This window comes from Haliotis rufescens, unplaced genomic scaffold, assembly GCF_023055435.1.
Source record: "Haliotis rufescens isolate VD_foot unplaced genomic scaffold, xgHalRufe1.0.p SCAF_7, whole genome shotgun sequence".
Lineage (NCBI taxonomy): Eukaryota > Metazoa > Mollusca > Gastropoda > Lepetellida > Haliotidae > Haliotis > Haliotis rufescens.
Genome location: NW_025964361.1, coordinates 41,160,237 through 41,185,327, shown reverse-complemented (window position 1 = coordinate 41,185,327; position 25,091 = coordinate 41,160,237). Strand labels below are relative to the sequence as shown.

General features: G+C 41.8%; 1 protein-coding gene across 2 annotated transcripts in view; it reads right to left on the bottom strand.

Annotated features, from left to right (window-relative positions):
• LOC124132709 (leucine-rich repeat-containing protein 74A-like) overlaps positions 1–25,091 on the bottom strand; it is a 141,643-nt gene that overhangs the window by 65,104 nt on the left and 51,448 nt on the right. Inside the window, exon 2 of one of the 2 annotated variants that reach the window (XM_048387782.1) lies at positions 15,719–15,785. The gene's annotated coding sequence lies outside the window, so the exon portion shown is untranslated. Of the gene's footprint in view, positions 1–3,745; positions 3,960–15,718; positions 15,786–25,091 lie in introns of those variants that run through there. The other variant, XM_048387781.1, reaches the window with a different exon arrangement.

Sequence of the window (25,091 nt, the reverse complement as noted above, 5' to 3'; positions counted from 1 at the left end):
GACACACGAAGGACCATTCGTGACCAACTCGTGTTATTCCGGGACAAGCCGAATAGCGACTCGTGTCCCTCTCGTGGCCATTTTTGCGACCGGGTACCGTCTTAGCGCAAACGGGCATACCTAAAACAATTGTCAACTCGATGCGTAATGGTTCACATTTATTTCCCCATATATTATATATATTTCACATGCAATTTAAAGCACATCGGGACGGGCGGAATTATACAGTATGATTGAACACATTTTAACCGTGTCTTCGGTATATTTTTAGATGCAAGACATATGTAAAATCAAAAATTATTTCTGTGGGATTCTTTGACGAAGAACTTGAAATCATACGCGCATTCTGATTGGTTTGTCGTATTTTGGCACATAACATTCATCGATAGGGGGACGAGTCTTCTCGCAGGTTACGGAAAGGGGCGAGTGGTGACGAATGACGAAGGACTTGGGGCTGAATACCGCCTGTACAGAATGCTGTTTATAACATGGGGTATCAACGTGTGGTGGTAGGGGGACCCGAGGGGGACGAGAAAGCCCAGCCTAGGGGTAATAATAGGTTGAATCTTGCTTCGAACCCATAACTAAACCAGCGGATTGCAGTGCCTTAACTAGGCCGGCGACCTCATTGAACAGAGGCTAAATACATTGAAACGTACATAGCTTATTGCTGTTTAAAAATGATAGAGTATAGAATAGTGTCCGGATTAACGCGGTTTTGCAGTAGTTCGGTTTATGCAGGTTTATCGTTTTCATTCACTGAACGGAAAATTTAAGACTTTTATAACGTCATTTTATTATTTAAATGAACATGACGTGAATTAAAATAAACTGAAACACTTGAAAAGCCAATCTCATTAAAATTAGATCTTAGTTTTCGCTACCGCTAACCAAAGATCTGAGGACATCCCATTACGGGTCACGTCAGACCGACCTTGCGCGAACTTTGACCGACCAATGAAATAACTGACAAGAAACCGACATTGGCCAATCAGAAGGCAGCTTTCTCGAGCTTTACGACACAAGTTTCAAACTGGCGACTCCGCTTCGAAACATATTTTGACGTATTCTCGATTAAAAAAATTAAAACTGATAAGTAGAACATTCTGGAATGGCTTATAGATGTCCTAGATTGTATGGATATAATCATTAAACCCTTAACTGTCGTCCGGAATACCCCGTGTTAATTATATCGTGGTTGCATGATTAGAAAACACATTTCGACTGTCACTTTCATGATCTGGTAAGCGACGCTCTGATTGGTTGGATGAAAGGTCGTTCTGGCGTGACCCGTAATCGGATGTCCTTAGATCTTTGTTTAGCGATAGCGAGAACTAAGATCTGATTTAAATGAGATTGTTGAAAACCCGTATTCGTTTTTTTTATATTGGACAAAAAGGCCACAAAAATCAAATAAGGTTGTTCTGTGTATTTAGGAAGAGATAACCAAACACAACGCTGTCGTCAGTCGGGTTTGAATCTCATTCCGTGTGTTTCGAGACGAACTTAAGCGCAAAAACACATATTGTCTGATGCTTTAAAACATGATTATGCGTTTCCATTGTGTGTCAGTATATGTAGTAATTTGAGTTGTATGAGAAAAAACATTGTATATACACATAATAAATCAGTTCACGTGACGGCAGCTCACGTAGATCGATGTGTCGGCTAACGGTAAGAACACCTTCATGCAGCACGTGATCGATCTTTGTAATGATAAACCCAATAATCACTCTCAGGTCCGATATTCTCCTCAACACTGTGGCAGATTAATCATACGTTCATGTTGATAACTTATATTTATTGTGATGTTGTGACGAGCGTGCTGTGTATGTAGTAGGCGACCACATCAGGAAGTAACAGATCTGGTTTATGTCGGCACAGCGTTTGAAACTGTTGGGGCTGCTAGAACGCAGACTCTTTCCACCATGATCTACGACTGCGGTAACTAAAACGTCTGACGTCACTGCTTCAACTACTACTACTACTACTACTACTACTACTACTACTACTACTACTACTACTTTTACCACGGACCTGAGAAGATCCGGTCTTCAGCAACCTATGAAAGTCCTAAGAGGCGACTTACTGGATCGGGTGGCTCGCTGACTTGGTTGAAGCATGTCATCGTATCCCAATTGCGTAGATCGGTGCCCATGATGTCAATCACTGGATTGTCTGGTCCAGACTCGATTATTTACAGACCGCCGTCACATGGCTTGAATATTGCTGAGTGCGGCTTTAAACAACAAACAATAAACACCTGCGACCACGATCTGTTAGTCTACGACTGTCTTCGGTTCCTTAAACTAATGATGTTTGTGTTACTAAATATATATAACTGTCACATACTGTCACTTATACTACGACTTCTACTCTTCTTTTACTACTACTACTACTACTACTACTACTACTACTCCTGATCTACTATTCTTGTAGTACTGTTGCTATTTTACAACTACAACTACTACTACTACTACTACTACTACTACTACTGCTGCGACAAATACTTCAACTTCTGCTGCTACTACCACTACTACTACTACTACTCCTGAGCTATTATTCTTGTAGTACTGTTGCTATTTAACAACTACAACTACTACTACTACTACTACTACTACTACAACTGCTGCGATAAATACTTCAACTTCTGCTGCTACTACCACATCTACTACTACTACTACTCCTGAGCTACTATTCTTGTAGTACTGTTGCTATTTTACAACTACAACTACTACTTCAACTACTACAACTACTACTACTACTACTACTACTACTGCTGCGACAAATACTTCAACTTCTGCTGCTACTACCACAACTACTACTACTACTACTACTCCTGAGCTACTATTCTTGTAGTACTGTTGCTATTTTACAACTACAACTACTACTACTACTACTACTACTGCTGCGACAAATACTTCAACTTCTGCTGCTACTACCACTACTACTACTACTACTCCTGAGCTATTATTCTTGTAGTACTGTTGCTATTTTACAACTACAACTACTACTACTACTACTACTGCTGCGACAAATACTTCAACTTCTGCTGCTACTACCACATCTACTACTACTACTACTACTACTACTCCTGAGCTACTATTCTTGTAGTACTGTTGCTATATTACAACTACAACTACTAGTAGTAGTACTACTACTACTACTACTACTCCTGAGCTACTATTCTTGTAGTACTGTTGCTATATTATAACTACAACTACTAGTAGTAGTACTACTACTACTACTACTACTACTACTACTGCTGCTGCTGCTGCTACAAATACTTCAACTTCTGCTGCTACTACCACATTTACTACTTCTACTACTGCTACATCTTCAACCAGTAACTGTTCGTCTACGACTCATCGGTTACTAAAACATCTGACGTCACTGCTACTATGTATGTCCCTGAAGGTATTCAAGTGTCATCGGTTCCTTAAACGAATCACGAATAACGTAAGCACTGACATAAATATTACATTTATAATCTGAGTCAAATGATATTTAACCACATCCAGCGGAGACTTAAAAACAACGCGAATATCTAGAATAAATAAAACATGTACTAAATAGAAAACGCATACCGTTTGATTAGCACTACTTCGTCTAGCGTATCTACATCAGCGTTATAGGTAAATTCACAGAGATCCAACACCTGTAGCAGGAGAGCTGAATCTGCCACAGGTACATCATCCACCAGCGTTCATCACAAATACAATGTAGTCATTACGTGAGGTCTTACCTGGGAGTCAGACAGCACGTCGTCCCCACCCCCACGGGTACATCCTTCACCCCTCCGGCCGTGTCACAACTCTCTGTGTCAACACTGAACAGCGCGAGGCATGCACTATAACCTATGCTGTCCTGCCTGTTATGAGGTATAGCGACCCAGCTGATGGTACAGCTCTACTGACTGAACCTGTAAGGTATTGATCATATCGCTTGTCGGCGCTCCACGTTTCCCTTTAAGTGATCGTGTGATCTCACACAGCCTGCACGCGCATGTGTCAAATCTGGCTTTTCATTGGTCAGTGGCGGCTCGAGGGGGGTCATGACGCGCCATTGGTTGAAACTTTCAAAGTTACAATCAAACCCGTGTTATTGAGTTCCAATAGCCACCAAGTATTACTACACAATTAGCTTCGGGAGGTGTATTGATAAATCCTCTATTTCAGGATGATATGCAAACAGAAATATGAAATACATTGAAATGAAATCACAAATCGGGATACAGAGTTTAAATAGGGCCCAGTACAACTGATGTAAATAATCAGGTACACGAATCTTTTATGTATAGGATAAAACAGGTCCGAGGGTTGTTATTGTTCATATAATTGGTAAGAAATGCATCCAGGAGGATATATGTGTTGGGGATATTATTAGATGTCATTGTGACATTGTTATGCTAAGACATGCTTGTCGAGAATTGTTGGTACCAAAAATACCCCTGACTCGTGAGCTCACGACTTTGCCAGAAACTCAGGTTTCCTATACAAATCCATAGCAGATACAGAAAGTCTGTTTTTACGAGTTTTAGACGAGTGTAATGTGATATTTGCATTTCTGTCCTATTTGCATTTGCTTCTGTTTGGAATCAAGACAATAATGGCACAGGCAGACACAGTAAAATTAAATTTCACAAGCGAAATTTGATGCAGTTTATAGTTACTGAAACTGTAGTTTTTTAAATGCTCTGTAATGTCTTAGTAATAACATATGACGAGGTGGTGAAGAGTGAGGTTGGAAACCTGAGGGTTGGGGATGGGGGTGGTGGTGAGGGTGAAGGTGAGGATGAGGGTGAGGATGTGGGGGAGTTGTGTTTTTTAGGTTTGGTGTGTTGTGTGTGGCCGTGTTTGTTGTATTGGGTGTTGTGCTGTGTGTGTGTTGTGTGTAGCCGTGTATGCTGTATGTGTTGTGCTGCGTGTGTAGTATGTGGCCATGTATGTTGTATTGTGTGTTGTGTGGCCGCGTATGTTGTATTGTGTGTTGTGATCTGGTGTGTGGCCGCGTATGTTTTATTGTGTGTTGTGATCTGGTGTGTGGCCGCGTATGTTGTATTGTGTGTTGTGATCTGGTGTGTGGCTGCGTATGTTGTATTGTGTGTTGTGATCTGGTGTGTGGCTGCGTATGTTGTATTGTGTGTTGTGATCTGGTGTGTGGCCGCGTATGTTGTATTGTGTGTTGTGATCTGGTGTGTGGCCGCGTATGTTGTATTGTGTGTTGTGCTGTGTGTGGCGAGTGACCGCGTATGGTGTGGTGTGTGGCCGCGTATGTGTTGTGTGTTGTGTGTTGTGCTGTGTGTGGCGAGTGACAGGGTATTGTGTGGTGTGGGATGCGGTCTGTGGTGCTATGTGTGCGGCCGCTGATCTGGTGTGGTATGGTGTGGTGTGTGGCCGCGTTTGTGATGTGCGATGGGTGGCCGCGTATGTAATGGGGTTTAACGTCGCGTCCAAGATTATTGCACTTATATAGCGACGTGCATGCACGTGTGTATATGTGTATGTGTGGCTGCTTGTACTAGTCCGGACTGATGCCGATTTATAGTGCTAGCCCACTGAGATACCATGCCGCAGTTTAACATGAATACCTTACTCGGATACAGCATACTCCGAGCCGACCAGTCCTTGTTTTAGCCGCTTACTGCCGAGCGCCAGACAGGGTAACAACTAGTGCCATCTTTTAACGTCTTTTGGTATGACGCGTGACGCGGCAGGGGATCGAACCCCTGACCTTCTGCTCTCTGGGCGGACGCTCTACCACGGAGGCTGTTCGGCCGCGTATGTTGCGTAGTGTGTGTGTGTGTGTGTGTGTGTGTGTGTGTGTGTGTGTGTGTGTGTGTGTGTGTGTGTGCGTGCGCGTGTGTGCGTGCGTGTGTGTGTGCGTGCGTTTGTGTGTGTGTGTGCGTGCGTTTGTGTGTGTGTGTGTGTGCGTGCGTGTGTGTGTGTGCGTGCTTGTGTGCGCGCGTGCGGTGTGTGTGTGGTGTGCGTGCGTGCGTGCGTGCGTGCGTGCGTGCGTGCGTGCGTGCGTGCGTGCGTGCGTGCGTGCGTGCGTGTGTGTGTGTGTGTGTGTGTGTGTGTGTGTGTGTGTGTGTGTGTGTGTGAGAGAGAGAGAGAGAGAGAGATGGAACTGCTTTCCCAAAATATAACTAGCCCGGGGAAACTTGAAAAATATAGTAATATAATATGAGTAATATAAATTGTCAACCGTCAACATGGGTTCTTCACGTACACCCGCCGTGTATATGAGGCAGAGTATGAACGAAGTCGGGAACAGATTTACACTTAAATGAGACACATCGTCGGCACATTCACAGCAATTTACAGACATTGTAGCGATGTACATACACACAAGTTCCAATGTGAAAGAATTCGCAAAGTGCAAGGGATTTAGTTCCCAAACTTATGTTACATTAATTAATAACCACATTCTATTTGTTGATACTAGTTTATGACATGCTATGTAACCCACTGTTCTTAAATGATAGCCAGATTTCTGCCTTGTCAAACAGTACTTCATGTAAGCAATGTACTCAACTACCTCTATTACATCTTACTTCGTCTAACTCAATTATTCGTTATAACCGATTGTGTTACATCCGGAACTGACTGTAGCTGTTTAAGCCTCGAATTGAGGAGGATATAAATCTTATATTGCCCTGACATTCCACACATCAAAGTTTTCCCTCTGTATTCTACAGGAGCTGAATTAAAGTGTCCTTAATCTGTCTGTATAACCGCCACGTTATAATTCTGACTTACACGCGCCTCTGCCTTTACTCAGATCATCATTCTGTGCAGGCTTATCTTTTCTAATGGGGGTGACCGCCTCCGTGGTCTAGTGGTAGAGCGTCCGCCCGGAGAGTGGATGGTCTGGGGTTCGATCTTGTCATACCAAAAGAGGTTTAAAGATGGTACTTGTTGTTACCCTGTCTGGCGCTCGGTATTAAGGGGCTAAAACAAGGACTGGTCGGTTAGGAGTCAGTATACTCTGGTCTGCGTCTGGGTCGGGTATTCTTGTTAAACTGTGGTATGGTATCTCGGTGAGCTAGCAGTATACAATCGACGTCAGTCCGGACTAGTACAAGCAGCCACACACACACACGTGCATGCACGTCGCTATATAAGTGCAATATAAGTGCAATACTCATGAATGCGACGTTAAACCCCATTTCACCTCACGTCATAGCAGAATGGAACAGGTTAGCTTAACCTTTTCAACAAGTCTCTTACAGTTATGAATAGTTCAGTGTCATTACCTGTTGTCGCACCTTATTACGTATTTAGAATGTGTGTACCTCTGTCTTAACGTAATTACCTCCCTTCTTTGTGTGACCTTGACGTAATAATAACATTATATCGCCACCAAGTGTGAAGGTTATGTGATTCATGGGCAAGGGTATGTGCTTAATGGGCAATATTCTATGTTTGTTTGTTTGTTTGTTTGTTTGTTGTTTAACGCCGCAATATTACACCTATATGACGGCGGTCTGCAAATAATCGAGTCCGGACCAGACAATCTAGTGATCGAGTACTAAACAGACTGGCATTGATTGGATTTAAGTACTGTTTATATGCAGCTTGAGTTGTATACTCCCCAGGGAGCTGAGAATGAAATCGAGTGACAGTGTTCCATTGACGGGGTAATAATGTAGTACTTTGAAAATATTTTAGGGTGTGGATTTGTCGGATTATAAACATGCACATAGTTATTATTGTTGTTATCATGGTGGTGATGATGATGATGATGATGATGATGACTGGAGACCCAGTGAGATCTAGACTTGCTTCATATAGGGCTTAGCATTACAGTAAGGTGTGGGCGTAAGGGAATATAATAACGTTCGGGGACTGTGAGACAGTCTAGACTAGGTAGACCCTACAGACCTGTATGTGGATTAGCCTGATGTGAATGAGCTGGTGCAACAGCATGAAAGTTTAACCCTAATCGCTCACTCAAAATAAACCAGAGCTATCTTACTCCTCGGCAAAACAACTCTTGCTTGATTCAAATACAGTTTAGATAATGCGTGACCAGGCAGAAAATAAGAAATTAATATCCGATTGAATTTGAAAAAGGTATAACAGAAATCAAACAATCAACCGAAATCGAAAATTGACTTGAAAGTTTTGCTAATCACGTTTTAGGATAACAGACAGCATGAAGTATCCTGGCCAACCGCTTCTTTAAATCAGATATTGTGCTGGTTTGCTAGATAGTTACCCTTGCGTCGGTGAACAAGTGCTAGGTTTTATTCTAAATCCACTTCCCATGAAAAACCTTAATATTAATTAATAAAAACAGAAACAGTTGGTCGGATGTGATTGATTACAGGAGCACTTACAACAACCCTAACCTCGACGTTTTGGCGCAGCAATTCCCAACGGATGATGGTATTTGTACATGTTTTTAAACAGAGCGTCGGCGTGAATGCTCCCGTGGCTGGGTTGACCGACAGCATGTCAATCACCCTGATATCCATTTATGAATAAAAATCAGTAACATAAAACTTTCTGGTAACAGTAGCAGCAGTGCTAGTAGTAGTAGTAGTAGTAGTAGTAGTAGTAGTAGTAGTAGTAGTGGTAGTAGTTTGTTTGTTGTTTAATGGGGCACTCTAATGGGTCTGTAAATAATCGAATGATCTTCACGGTGAGTAGTAATCGTGGTGATGGTAGTAGTAGTGGTCGTGGAAGTAAACAGTAGTAGTAGTAGTAGTAGTAGTAGTAGTAGTAGTAGTAGTAGTAGTAGTAACTATTGCATTGCATTGGCTTGATTACATGACCGGTCATGTGACGAGACATTGTCTGAAATCCTGTTCCGTTATCGTATTTCTTGCGCGTGAAGTTATCAAACTATACCTGCATTCATTCTTTAAGAGGCGACCTACGGGATCGGATGGTCAGGCTCGCTGACTTGGTTGATGCATGTCATCGTATTTCAATTGCGTGGATCGATATTCGTGATGTCAATCACTGGATTGTCTGGTCCAGACTCGATTATCTACAGACCGCCGTCATATAGGTGTAATATTGCTGAGTGCGGCGTTAAACAACAAACAAAACAAAACAAAACAAATCATTCAGCAATCTTTAAATTACTCATAATTATTCAGTTAATGCTTGACTGCTGAAAGCGGTAACTCAATCATTTCAAAGCATTTCTAAAGGACGCTACATTTGTATTCCTTTCAAATTTTTCATTTGAAAAGGATTTTCAAAGTGCCGACAGGCTCGTCGCGTGATTTGTTACATCCAGTCTCAATGCATGAAGGATACAACGTTCGCTCAGAAAACTTACCCAAATGCTGTAGGCCAAACCAACTTGTAAAATTCAAGAACGTCTTGCCTGCTACTCAAACTTTAATGTCAATCCCAGAACAAGGTACCTCCAGGATATTATTTGTCAGTTACCACGAGAGCTTGCGAGAAACCACGGGATGTGACATGTCAACTCCACACACGGCTGTCTGGCTAGTCATTCACCTAACTTTCACTCTGTCAATATCAGCTGTGCGTTAAAAGGCCCTGTCGGGAGTTCTGCATAGTTTTACCCACAGAAAGCGCATTGGTATGGCGATGACAATACGGGATAGGAAACCTCCCCCGAGCTGGTATTTGTATTCCTTGCAGAGATGAAATCACAACTGAAACGATTGCAAGGGAAGGGGGCTGAATGTAACCGATTGATCACCACGTCGTTAAGATTCAAGGCACTAAATGAGAAAAGCCCAAAGAACAACTATAAAAGCAAATACTTACTGGTCAATTTTATAAATTCCTGGAGTGTAGGCTTTTTGTCTTTATCTCAGTTGTTCTGCATTCGTTTAAAGAAAACAGATTTATAAATTCTCGCACACATAAAACTTTAGGAATACATTTCGGGTTACCACTTCCGTAAGCAATAGTCTGGGCAATCACATCCAACTAATTTCTTTGAGAGGCATTTAGGAGCTGGTGTACTGAGTAAGGAGAATATACTAGTATGATCATATGGATGAACAACTTCTTTATTACAATTAGGAGCGACGTTTCGGTGTAGGTTCTAACACCGTTATCAAACAAAGTGATAATGGTGTTAGAACCTGCACCGAAACGTCGCTCTTAATTTTAAATGGGAAATATGAAATTTTTTATAGATAGCTTCCTGGTCAGGTGATGAAGGAACAAAAAGTGGCTCTGAAACGTCGTGACAAAGAATAAAATAAGTTGCTATTCGTAAACATGTGTCATGCATTCATGTTCTTCCAACTTCTAAATGCCCATCAAAGAATAAAGAGGTTGTCCATCCATATATCTTATGCTTACTTACAACTCCGACCAGTCATTCCTAGGTTGTCTGACTGTATGCTCAAATCTTATAATGTGCTTCAATCGAGAGTATAAGGATTTTCCTTATAAAACAGAAACAAAGTCTCAGTTTTAGACTCTAATTACAACCTAGTCTGGGCAGAAGACAGGGAACTATGGTGCATCTTTCAATCCCGCAACCTCCGAAAAGTAAGCATATTGCATCTTTCTGCAATGTAGGGCCCAGTTTCAAATAGCGACCTTAGCGCTACGAGTCAAAGGAGTAATGAGAGTCGTATCGCTAAAATAGCTTTGAGAAACTGAGCCCAGCACAGCAACGCCAGAGAAGAACCAGTCTCGATTATCCGCCGAAACAGATTCCATTGGGCGCAATAATAGAGTGATTATATTAATGGATCACTGAAAATCAATGATGACACCAGGTGTTCGCGAAAAGGGTAATAAGCATGTCCTGCCCTACCGGTAACACCCACCACTTACACAGTTAGCACAATTTGTAAGTGTTTGTTTTTGCCTGCCATGCGGCGGCGACCAGTAAATGCACCAGACAATCAAGTGATGGACCAGACAATCAAGTGATGGACCAGAAAATTCATAGACGCGTTTAGTTGTGTTTTTCATATTTCGAAACGGTCTTGTACTAACCAATGTTACTAACGAATTCGTTTTATGTATTGTGGCGTTGTTTCAGTATACTTTCGTATAAAACATAATGGCTTGGTATCTAAGCTCAACAGTCAACATTCAACAGCTCAACAGTCAACATTCAACAGCTCAACAGTCAACATTCAACAGCTCTACAGTCAACATTCAACAGCTCAACAGTCAACATTCAACAGCTCAACAGTCAACATTCATCAGCTCTACAGTCAACATTCAACAGCTCAACAGTCAACAGCTCAACGATCAACAGCTCAACAGTCAACAGCTCAACAGCTCAACAGTCAACATTCAACAGCTCTACAGTCAACATTCAACAGCTCAACAGTCAACAGCTCAACAGTCAACACTCAACAGCTCAACAGTTAACAGCTCAACATTCAACAGCTCTACAGTCAACATTCAACAGCTCAACAGTCAACAGCTCAACAGCTCAACAGTCAACAGCTCAACAGTCAACATTCAACAGCTCAACAGCTCAACAGTCAACAGCTCAACAGCCCAACATTCAACAGCTCTACAGTCAACATTCAACAGCTCAACAGTCAACATTCAACAGCTCAACAGATTCTATCTGCGCGCATGCACAATAGAAAAGATGGTCTCTTGGCCGAGTTCTCTGGCGACAGACTGTCTACAAGTCAAGTCAAGTAAAAAGTAAGTGCAAGGAGCTAGTAACCTTGCCTTAACCCGTGCGTAGAATAGTCTGTTCTTTGAGATCAGGGAAACAGACCAGAACGCATGGTTTCCATGTATTTCAATGGTCATCTATGATACATTCAGAAACCGCGTTTCAATTGATCAAACAACTTGTGACAATTCATTAAGGTCAAGTGATCGGTCATGGATTATTTAGCTCAATGCTTCGTTCTCCGTTCTTCGTTCTGCGTTAGCGCGTCCTTTGATAGATACCAGTTTGCTTTTAACTCCCACGCGAAACCTCTTACAGAAATTCGGCGGAGCGAAAGTGTTTACTGGGATCTTCATATTTTGACGGAGGTCTTTGTTTGGTTTTCGCGGTGAAAACAGTCGCAGATCTGCAGCTGATGTGTAAAACTGGGCCCAGTCGTACCGCTGACGTCTCAGGCTCATCAAAAGAAGATCATTTACCTCTTTGCGTCTCGTCACGTGATCTTTCGAATCAGCCAATCAGTCTTTGAACTTCTAAATTCTCGATACGAGTGAGCGAAGCATTCAGAACAGCATATCTGATTTAAGAATCTCGAATTAACGAATAAACGAATTAAAACAACTAGTTCCGAATGTAGATAAATAAGGCCGCACAATTATAGTGTCATTGATTTTGTATACACTCACCTCTAAGCACCATGCCATTTACACCCAAAAGGGGGTACAAACGAAGTAATATGTGTGTTCTGCGTGTGTTTTATTTTGTACTAATTGAGTTTCCCGAATTGAGGTGGTAATTTAAAGAATTGAAGCCGAATCGGAAGTAAGCTGACATGACATGTGACATTTAGAAAGGTGACATCTGATTGGCTCAGGGACCCTTGCAACCTTCATATACATGTACAATGGGCGGTCAAAGGTTCGCTCAGAGTTCAGCCAACACAACCACCTGTGGAAGCATCGTCAGAGAGGTATCGTATCGGAGAAGAAGATTTAATTTTAATGTGATTGGTTGACGTCTATGACCATTGTCAATGAGAACATTATCATCGGTACTATCAACTTTATTGTTATTATATATCACAACGGGTGACACAACGACTGTTATAACACTGCGGCATGGTATTTCAGTGGGTTAGCGCTATAAAACAATCATTAGCCTGGACTTGTACAAACAGCCACACACACACATATACACACTCGCGGGCGATGTTAAACACGTCACCTCATCGCACCATTTAACAGTGAATTGACAAAGCATAGTCATTATTGATATGTTCGTTATGCAACTTGTAGTTTAGACAATAGACTCGTAACAGCCGGTTTTAGGTGCAAATCACCAGCCATCCCAACATGCATTCCAGATTTCTGTAGAATCAGTGAGTGAGTGAGTATGGTTTTATGCCGCTTTTAGATATATTCCAGCAATATCACGGCGGGGGACACAAAAAATGGGCTTCACACATTGTACCCATGTCGGGAATCGAACCCGGGTCTTCGCCGTGACGAGCGAACGCTTTAACCACTAGGCGACCGCCCCTCTGAAGAATCAAAATTTATATAATTATGATATAGGTGCTTCACGATACATGCCATTGACGACCATCAGAATGAGAAGCAATTCTCAGAATGGGTGTAACCGGAGGCCCTATCCCTCACAGTACATTAACACCCATCAACAGCTGACTTCATAACGGAAGTGGCATTAGGACGTTTTCAGCCATCTCGAATCCAAACAGCTACGGTCACGCAATCGGTATTTCTCTGTTCAGGGTCCGGTTTTACGAAGCTAACTTAGCTGAAAGTCGACGTTATGTATTGGAGAATCAAAGTCGTGTTTCATCTTTGCTCCAGACATTGTTGCGACGTTCATAATGGCAGCGGGTGTACTGGTGACTGCCATGTTAGCTTTATTCCAGCAATATCACGGTGGGACACCAGGATTTGATTAATTTTAGAGATTCACTCAGGAGAGGAACTGAGCAGGTTTGGGGTTGCGAGGCGCCGTAAGTCGCCATGTAGCAAACCCAGATTTACCCTGATGGCCAGCATCATACCCGTACAGTCAAACACTGTTGTGTCGAATTTGGATGTGTCGAACTTAAGAGTTGTGTCGAAGTAACATCTTTAGACCCATCGGTAAATGTTTGCCGAATCCATTATTTGGCTGAGTCGAACCTCGGATAACTGGAAGTATTTACGTATGTTCCTTCAACTTTGACATAACGGTGTTTTGACGATCGACATCTCTTTCGGTCGACATGCCATGTCCGACGTTCAGCTGACACGCCTTGAGTTAGTGAGTGAATGAGTGTGGTTTAGCGGCGTTTTGAAATGAACAGTGTTTTCACGTTAGCTTTTCATGGGAGGAAACGTTAAATGATGCAGGTTAAAGTATATCTTTGCATCTACTGTCAGACTCGCTTAACCACTGTTACCAGCTATATCACGCATACAGACCTGACCAGGAATACCCCAAAAACCTTTACTTTAAATATCGCAGGTCTGTGTAAATACTATTTTGCCATTTTGCCATAGCCTGAAGTTGGACAGTTGGCTAGTTTCACTTCATCTACAACACAAGCCGACAGCATCTTCGTCCAACATTTTTTGACACTAAATGAGTAACGGTTCGAATCCAACTCACTCAACTAAGTCACGACTGTTGTTGAATGCGTTAGAGCGTTACGTTTTATGTGCGTTTGATTTCACTATAGCTAAAATAGGGTAACAACTTCTTGCTTGTCAAACATACCTTTCTTTTAAGAAAGGGTAATATTTCCTGGATTAGGCGAGATAGTGATTGGTTTTCACGTGGCTGATCATACCGATTAGCAGTGTGGGCAATGTCCTGCAGAGTCGCCCGCAGAGAGGAATAGATTAACAATCCTTCTGATGACAACGTGCGCTGGCTACGTTGATGTTAAATAGAATTCAAATAAGAGTCATCCGAGGCCCTGTCTGGTGCTATCTGATATGTACCGTCAAGTTGGGGAAGTAAATCGCCTTCAGGTGTAAACTAGTGGCAACCCGATCTGGTGATATTAACTGGCGTCATATCGCACATTCCGGCGATTTTATTAAATGATAGATGTGAGTTATCTCCCCGACAGAATGCCCCGAGAAATAGCATCATGCAGTTTGAATGTAATCTGAGCAAATACGTTGGTTGGAATCACACGGTGGGTACCTCGAGCTGATCCAGACATAGCCTGTTTCTTGCCGTTGACATTTAAATGATATAGCTGTGGTGTGTTTGAACCGATAACGTTCACAGAAGAGCGTTTATGACACCATACGGTTCCCAGGGAGCGGATAACATGCAACTCAGCTCGGAATTGTAGTGAGTGAGTAAGTGAGTGAGTTGGGTTTAACTCCGCTTTTAACATTATTCTAGTTATATCACGGCGTGTCAGCTTGATGTGGGAGGAAAGCCCGAAGAGATGCAGGTCTCAGACGTTTACCACTTCGGTGAAACCCACGAGCACGGGTATGGTGCTGACAAAACTAGAAACATAATCGGGGCGAACCGGGATTCGAACCCACAAACATAGGTTTCTGGCATGCCCAAGGGACTCAACTCTGCACAGCGAATCGCGGCGCCTTAGACGACTGGGCCACCCGTGGCCCCCGGAGTTGTAGATATAATAATGTATAATAATTATACTGTTAACTTCATATATTCTTGGGCTGAAACATCGCGTTTCAACTTGTCTGTGACTTGAATCAAATAGTGTGCAGTAACGCGGCTCCTGTCTGTAAAGGGGCGGCCGGGTAGCCTAGGGGACAAAGCTTTCGCTCGTTACGCCGAAGACCCGGGTTCGATTCCCGACATGGGTACAATGTGTGAAGCCCATTTCAGGTGTCCCCCGTCGTGATAATGCTGGAATATATCTAAAAGTGGCGTAAAACCATACTCACTCACCCAATCCTGTCTGTAAACAGTTTCAAAACGCATAGATATATGCGTCTCTGAATAGTTAAACCAGTTTTATGGTCAAACCGTCTGGCAGGTCACGCCTTTGCCTACGTCATGTTGGCCATAATTACAAAGAATTGGCACAAATAATTACTTTCCGTGTTCTTTTGAGAGAGAAACAAAATATAGGATCTCGACTTACCAAGATTGAGTTAGAATGCTTTCGCACGGGCTCAGCTCACAAAGGTTGTCGTGGTGGATTACAAGGCCTGAAACAAATGCAGACGGTATAGCTGTGAATCAAACAAGATAGGTGACAGATCCTTTAGCGGACTTGTCATACGTAGGTTTAGGAACCGACCATTTAATATTGTTTTTCGGACAGAATATATTTCAGCCAGCACATGAAAACATAGCAGCCATTATGCCCACAACACACTTCAGTTAACGATTTATTTCTTTGGGTAAAACGTGAGAATAAGTTGTCTTTTTCTGCCCTCTCGGGGCAAGTCACGTTTATCCGAGGCATGGGAGCACATACTCCCCGTTGGAAGTCAAGAGCATAGGTCGCATTCACTAAACAATCTGTACATCTTAGCACATACGTTGTAATTGCTTTTGTTTATTCCCCGATTATATACATTACTCGATTATACATATTCCCAGATTAAACATATTCCCGGATTATAAATATTCCCAGATTACATACATCCCTCGATTATACATATAACCACATTATATATATTTCTGGATGATACATATTCCCCGATTAAGTATATATTCCTGATTATACATAAATATTCCCCGATAATACATATTCCCCGATTAAACATATTCCCAGATTATAATTATCCTTCGATTATACGTATTACCACATTATACATATTCCCAAATTATACATATTCCCCGATTATACAATCTCATATTCCCCGATTTTATACATCCCCACATTATATATATTCCTCGTTGATACATATTCCCCGATTACACATATTTCCTGATTATACATAAATATTCCCCGATTATACATATTCCCCGATTGTACAGTTCCCCGATTGTACATATTTCCTCATATACACATTGCGTTAAAAAAATACATCATCAGCTCCATCATCGTCAGTTCATTGAATTCGATTCCCCATTAATTATTTTAGTGGTACAAACACTCTGGAAATGGCAAGCTCCATCTTGAAGCAAATGTGCCGTTATATTTGTAAGTCTTTATATGTTGTTCACAGTTTAAGCTTCGGCGACAATCACGTCATTACCCCTTCCAGTGCATCCTCACGGGCGCTGTAATGGTGCCAGCTACCGCTACAGGTCGCTAATGTCAAGGAAACGGCGCAGATCTAATGAAGCAACGCCACCATAATCGCTCACGGAAGATTGACATGAAATCAGGACGTTCCGGAGATGTGACAATCTTACCTTCCAATAACGGTCATCCCGCAGTTAAATAGTCTTTCTTAGTGACAGGCGGTATTGTATTTCACTTCGGTTGTCTCCCCTTTAATACGCAACTCTTAACTGGGTGATTTTAGAATCTTCTGGTTGCATTAAAGGTTTTCGTTGAATTATACACCAAAGTTCTAGACAGGCAAACCATCTGTCATAACTTATTTTGTTCCACTGTAAACACTGATTTGCCATAATGGTTGTGCACTACGGACTAAATATAACAACGCCTGTTTGCCAGATTATTATATCATTAGTTTAGCTTAGCTTCGCTTCGCTTCAATAAACATTCCAGCAAAATACAAGGAAGTAAACCATACTAAAACTGCCAGCGAGAAATCAGACTTTTAAAATCGTTTTAATATAATTGCCAGAACACACAGGTTGTAAATGTATGTTTACCCAATATCTTATCCTCCATCAAAAACCTCACTAAAAAAGCAGATATGAATATACCTCCGTTAAATAACATGCTTTTACAAACAAAAAACTATTTATTATCAGACCCTTTTCTAAAATATATTTCAATTTTTTTTTAGAAATAATCTTTCGGGTAAATATATACCGGCTATCGTGGTAGAATCACAAGCTTTTGGCGCCATAATAAATTGCCATGTAGCAACATACTGGTTTCCTGTGCACTACTTATACAGGCTGGAACCAACTGTTGAGAAAGAAGACGTCACCTGCTGCACTGTGTGAGCGGATACCAGCAGCAATTATCCGTCCCCTGCCCCCAGGTATCCTCTTTTCATATCTGTCATGATGGAATATGACATATTAGTAGTTGTTAGGATAACAGTTGTCGTGTCGGTAGGTTTTGCCTGTCGTCAACTTTAATGATGGAAAACCTTATACGACCTTGACCTATATTCCAGACAGTATAGGGTAGTGGATTTGTAGGACGTAAGTACTGAGATTCCACAGACATATTTAAGTAACTTTTGGGGGTACGAAGCAGTTGATAGGGAGGAAGAATACCGTTCATTTACGCGACTGTGCCCTAATTCACAATGCTGCTTATATGTACGTAAATATGACGTAAGTAGTTTCTCTATTTCGTTTCTAGGTTAATAGGGCGGTGTGGTAACCTAGTAGTTAATGCTTTCGCGCGTCACGCCCAAGGCCCGGGTTTGATTCCCCACATGGTACAATGTGTGAAGCCCATTTCTGGTGTCCCCCGCCGTGATTTTGCTGGAATATTGCAGTGGCGTGGCGTAAAAACATATTCACTCAAAAACTCACTCACTCTAGGTTAATAACTTATTATCAAGTAAGCTTAGACTAACACTACACCGAAGAACAGAATTAAGCCATGCAAAAACGTCAATTGGGATATTCTAAAAAGTAACTTTCTGCAACTGTGTGTCACATTCTGGAACTTCCGGTTACATTCTGGTACTTCCGGTCATCTTTTTGTTCGTCAGCTTACCTTCTGCTACTTCCGGTCACCCTCTGCTACATCCGGTCACTTAATGGTCTCCTACGGCTACTTCGGAAGCCCGTCCCGGCTGCCTTCTGGTATCTAATTTAAAAATTTACAATCCTTCCGTGATGTAAATAATCATCAGTTTGTAGAATGTGAAAACTGACAAGTTGCGTGAGGCTTAATGGATCGGGTGGCCAGACTCGATGACTTAGCTAATGTCGTGTCATCGTACCCCACGGAGTGTATCGTTGATCATAAGATCCATTACTGGTTTGTCTTGTCAAGATTTATTTACAGGCCGCTGTCATACAGCTGGAACAGTGTTGACCTTCACGTCTTGTCTAGTTCCTGAATGGTAATAAAGACCGCAGAAGGTTCGACCTGGATCCTGAGTTGGAATGAAAGGGACACTTCGTTCCTCGAATTTGAACAAAGGGCGGTGGCGTAGCCTAGTAGTTACAGCGTTCGCTCGTCATGCGAAGACCTGGGTTCGATTCCCCACATGGGTACAATGTGTGAAGCCCATGAAATTGTGATATTGCTGGAATATTGCTAAAAAATCGGCGAAAAACCATACTCACTCATATTTTAACAACCGCCGTAGATTTGAACGTTCATGATCATAATGCTTGCAGTATTCCAAGGATTATATCAGGAAATATGCACAGAAGAAACCTGTTATTTTAGACATCATATGACAGTGAACATCCGTCATACCCCTTTTGGTACCCGGGATTCAGGGTCTATTTAGAGGGTATTCGGTAGGTACGCGGGACGCAAATAAAATCGTATCAGATTAACTTCTTCTTTTTAAATAACGGCGTGAGAATGTTTATATATTTTATGTTTTCGATATTTTTTCAGTAATTGTACTTGTTCTTGAGATGTTTTTGAGATTTGTGTTACGTAGTTTTCGAGATTCAGAAGTAAGTAATAAGACTCAAAGTGAAAAATAAGATGGTATTCTGGATCCAGGGGATGCGAGTGTTGGCACCTCACTCATGCTACTAAAAATGCAGAGAATAATCAGTCTCGATTATCTGGCATTCGGCGTAAAAGGTATAATTTTTTATAAAAATTATGCAAATAGAATTAATGGATTCGATCCCTCAAAATCAGTGATGACACAGCACATATATGTGGTACCTGCCTCTTAATCTATAAATAGTCAATGCAGGCCAATTCATTTCACAATGCCGAGTGAACCATGCTTGACTGTACATGTTCCACACACGGCATGAAATGGTCGGACCATCCCTGCAAAAAAAATGAACCCTTCCATGCTAGGTATCAAACACGGACCACAACACAACAGTGTGTCACGCGATTCGGAACACAACGCCTGTTATCATAAATCATGCATTTATTAACCAACAATAATATTATTGTAAATTATCCGTCATATTTCCGCCCTCAGGATATATCCTGACCATGTCAGCGTATTGTGTATGTTTGTTATTTAAAGTCGCAATAGTTTAGCTATATAACGGCGGTCTGTAAATAATCGAGTCTGGATTCGACAATCCAGGGATTGAAATCATGGGCATCGTTTTTCGCAATTGGAATACGATGACAAGTCAACCAAGTCAGCGAGCCTGACCACCCGATCGTGTTAGTCGCCTCTTACGCCACGATCTAACCCGGATCTTCACGGGGGGTAATGTATGATTCTCCTTTAACGTCATCCGTCAGAATGTCTCGCCCATTACAACGTCCCGTTAATACCTGGTTCCACATTTGCCATTTACAGAAGGAAGGGAGTGTGCATTATCAGATTCCAGTAATGGTTATACTTATTTCGTTACAGGTAGTGGCCTTTCAGCAAAGAAGGAAGAAATTTAGGAGCGTTAGAAAACGAGATTCATCAGTACTGATTCTTTGTCATCAATGGCGAAATGGATTTAAATTTAACTTCCTGGTGTGTTGTTGTAAATGATTACAATCAAATGGAATTGGAGAAGATGTTGTGGTAGTCCCCCACCTCCACTGAATTCCCCCTTGTTTTACCTCGTTAACTTCGATATGTCAGACTGGATGATGGTTCAGTCTCAGCAACATCCTCATCAGCACAAGGGCATACTTTTAGTATCATATTTGTCTCGAACCAAGAATAACAGGACATAACGGATAGGATGTCGGATTAAAGAGGTTTTCTTCATATGAGCTGTAGGGTAGTCTAGTGGTTTAAGTGCTCGCTCGTCACGCTGAAGGCCCGGGTTCGATTCTCCACATGGGTACAATTCTGGTGTCCCCCGCCGTGATATTGCTGGAATATTGCTAAAAACGGTGTAAAGACTCACTCACTCATTTCAACTATCAGAACGATTTGAAACCAGACTGTATACTATTTGACTTATGTACAAAACTTATATATATAAACAAAATGTGCCAAACTTACATTTTCATTACTGGTTCTCATTACCCTCAGGTTAGTCATCCACCATGACTGTGGAATAAATTTGTTTAAAAAAAACAAAACAATCTAGATATGTATACAAAAGCAAGTCTAGTCAGCTCTAGCTACCTCTATTTCACATATGAAATCAGCATCTGGAAAATTATTTGTTTAAGTTTAGAGGAGAGAAGAGTATTGTGCAATATAAGATTTCATCGACTAAATGTTAGTGTACCAGGAAAGGATGGAGTAACGAAAGATGGTCCAGCTCTTGTTTCAGCAACAGACATTGCACAGCGACGTGATCAATACCGATGTTCATCGCGTTACAGCCGAAGTCTGCGTAGGTTTATCAGATTTACAGATCAACACTCGCTTGAGTTTTGATTTCACACCTGTGAAATAAAGATACCGATATCATTAGTGTGTGTGCTGAATGTCCAACACGAATTATTGATTTGGTTATCGCAGCGATTTTCACCGTGGACTATCGGATAGAGCGTCTGTCCGGAGCGCGGAAGGTTGATGGTTCTAGCCCCGGCCGCGTCATATCCAATGACGTTAAAAGATGCCTGCACTTAGCCAGGCCTTTCTTCAACGTTTGACCGCCTCAGTGGTCTAGTGGTAGAGGGGAAGGTCTGGGGTTCAATCCCCGGCCGCGTCATACCAAAAGACGTTAAAAGATGGTACTTGTTACCCTGCCTGGCGCTCGTCATTAAGGGGCTAAAACAAGGACTGGTCGGCTTGGAGTCAGTATACTGTGTCTGAGTGGGGTATTCTCACGTACGCACGCACGCACATTATTGCAATAATCTTGAGCGCGACGTCAAAACCCATTATGGGCGGCGAGAATGGCCTTAGCATTGTATCATATTTGTATGTAGCAATTTTTCACCCACCCCAAATAGTTGTGATTAACTTGTGCGACAGCCAGCCCCCCCCCCCCCTCGCAATTTATACAATTTTACAGCAATTGATAGCTTGGTGTCACGTTTATAGATATAAAACGCCAATGCCAGAAAACAACCAGTCTTGTTTATCCGCCGAGTCTGATTCCATTTGGCGTTAAGGAATAAATAGCTGTTAAACTTGTATCAATGGACCCCCGAAGATCAGTGATGACACCAGGTGTTCGCGAAAGGGTCAGCGTGTCCCGCCCTACCGCTTGCACACTTTGTGTAGATTTTGCCTGCGCAGTGATATCGTTTGTGCCGGAGTAAAACGTCCCACGCATTTGGTTATGAAAGGAATACGTGTAGCCATGTGGACAAAATACTCGCAGGGCGACTTCATGTAATTAATACTGTTAAAACTGAAGTGACATACCTTGGCAACAACACTGCGCATGGTGAAAATTATTGCCTCAGTTCAAATTCCAAGATTGACACATTATCAAACCAATTCGTGGGATCTAAAATGTCTGCCGTCTTTTTCAAAAAGTACACCTAATCAATTATACAAGCCGGCAGACGGGATATTGCACAGCTTAAGCCTCTTAAAACAAATAACTAGAACGAGTACGCAAACACACTACACTCATCATTAACTTCACCTGCGCTGTGACCTATTTTATGCCTTCTCACGCCCCTGTCAACCAGGTAGGCCTCAGCCAAGCGCAGTAATCGCTAAATTGCGCGAGGCTTGTCAAAAAGTAACAATGGCATAGTTCGGTTGTGGATCGAGTTGCCACTCTCGTTTGTTGACGGATTGATTGGGTATCGATGACTGTGTGGTTTGCTATTACGAGGGGAAGATTACAACAGAGTTACTGCTCAATAAATCCTAAGGAGACTTTAAAGAACATGAAAGAAGTGGGTCTCGTTTTGGAGATTTAGCGAGCGATTTGTGTGTCGAGTTTTTGAACCCATCTTTCATCATCGGCACTTACAAGTTCTTTGCATGAAATTAAAGTTTTTCTCATTTTAAGATCCCTGTGTAAATGATTCGTTTTTATTAAAAGCGTCAGTCATTGTAGCCTTTCGTAGATTTCAATTAAAATGTTCTGCGAATTAAATGATTTTCCAGGTCCAGATCTAATTCATTAATGATTATCTCTCTTTTTTAAGATACAAAGAATTCCGATATATTTTCCTTTAACGCGAGCTAATGGACAATTGTTTAATGATCGATATAGGAATCTTTCGCATAAAACACTCTACGTGTTAAGCTCCAAATAATTAGGCCATGCGATACATCGCACATGAAAAGGAGCGCTCATTATGACGGAAACATTTCGGCAGCCCGGTAAACACCAACCATCGAATTAAAGATACAACCTCATTGGTTCCAAAGATTGAGACCAAGTTTGTTCTTACGAACACGGCATCGGTTGTTATCCGCTATCGATCCGGGGAGGATTTTGTGAGCTGGTTGGGTATTACCGTGACTAGGTGTCTATACAAATAAAAGCGACAAAATCCTTTCCACAGCCACAACAAATCCCTATTAAAAGCAGAATCGATTGCACGATTGTGACTATATCATAAGCATATATTTACGAATCACTATCAAATAGTGAAGATAACGGGTGTTCGCGAGAAGGTGAGCCGATCCTGTCGCACCTGTGCCACCAATGACAAACACATACAAAGGAAAGTCAATTATTCACCTGAAAAAACACGGGAACATATTGTTCAAGTCAAAATAGGGAAGTACGCAGCCAAACAATTTTTCAAAAACCCTATAACCGCACCTATAGGTCCACCGTCTCAAACTTCAGCGCTGAGATCAGCCTCGATTATCCAGTTATGGATTATCCAAAGTTATGGATAATGGAGAACGAAATGGTGACGTTACATCCCGGAATAAGCTACGGTAGAAAATGGTTCCAGGGTAGTTGTCACATTAGAACAGTCATAATAATAGACATTCGAGGATGAGATAAGGTCGTTTTGAAAATCAGAGGCAGGGGCACCGGCAAAACCAGAATAAAAAATCGGTCACCAAAACTAAAAATACTATTTTGGGGAGCGTCTTGCAGGACGCGTCAGCGAATTTCGGCGTTTTTGAGCCCCAGAGGCACATATTGCCCCCTATTGTAGGTGATGCCGATCTCAGGGGATGACCCAGGTGAAATGGGGTTTAACGTCGCGTCCAAGATTATTGCACTAAAATAACGACGTGCCAGCACGTGTGTGTGGCTGATTTGTACTAGCCCGGACTGATGCCGATTTATAGAGCTCGCACTGAAACACCATGCCGCAGTTTAACATTAATACCCCACTCAGACACAGCATATTGACTCCGAGCCGACCAGTCCTTGTATAAGCCCCGAGCGCCAGACAGGGTAACAGCAAGTACCATCTTTGGGATTGAACCCCGGACCTTCCGCTCTCCGGGCGGACGCTGTACCACTACACCACGGAGGCCGTCCCCAGGGTATCTGAATACACATGGAGTCGACAGACACCGATCCGTTGTTTTAGTTATGTGAATAAAATCAACAAACAATTTAAATAATAATAAGAAATCCATTGTACGATTCTAGCTATATCATGGGCATGTGTTTATGAATCACTGTAAAATATTCATGAAAAGTTATGAAATGGAGACACCAAAGGCTAGAGCTGTTAGAACATTGCTCGACAGGAATGGAAACTTGACTATTGGAAAGTCATCCCTCCTGTCATACAGACTTGTGATGAATGAAAAATCATTAATTTCAATTTGTCGTTATTGGTTCCCTTCAAAAAATTTTGTATGATTAACCAGATTTAAAATTTAGGTGTTCTTGTGTTATTCGAGCAGTGGGAATCTAGTAAGTACAGCGATCGCTCGTCACGCCGATCGAATACCGAAGTCTTTTCCCCCACAAAAGTACTATCTGTGAAGTCGATTCATTCTTGTTGCCTCAGTATGATATTGGTGCAACATGTTTTTATGTATATATACTCAGTCCATCAAACCATTGTTAAATCACAGAAAAGAATAATCTTTTGTCAACAAACTCCATCTTGGAATGTTAATTGTTACAATTCAACCAGGTATTTGGAAAGATCGCCATTATACAGAGCGTCACCTTCATGGATCAACAGATATAATATAGTTTGATTCAAGAAATATTTCCCTGTTAGAAAAATATGTTTAATAAACACAAGAACTATTTCAGGATTCTAAGACCATTTACCACAAACAGATCAATAGAGGTTCATTTTGGAAGAGAAATCTGCAGCACTCGTGCAACTGGACCCCTCAACGACATGTAATTATTGCTGTACTTTTAACGTCATGACAGATGTTTTCTTCAGTTACCCTCCCCCAATCACTGATGTATACCACTGCGTTGATGATGAGTAG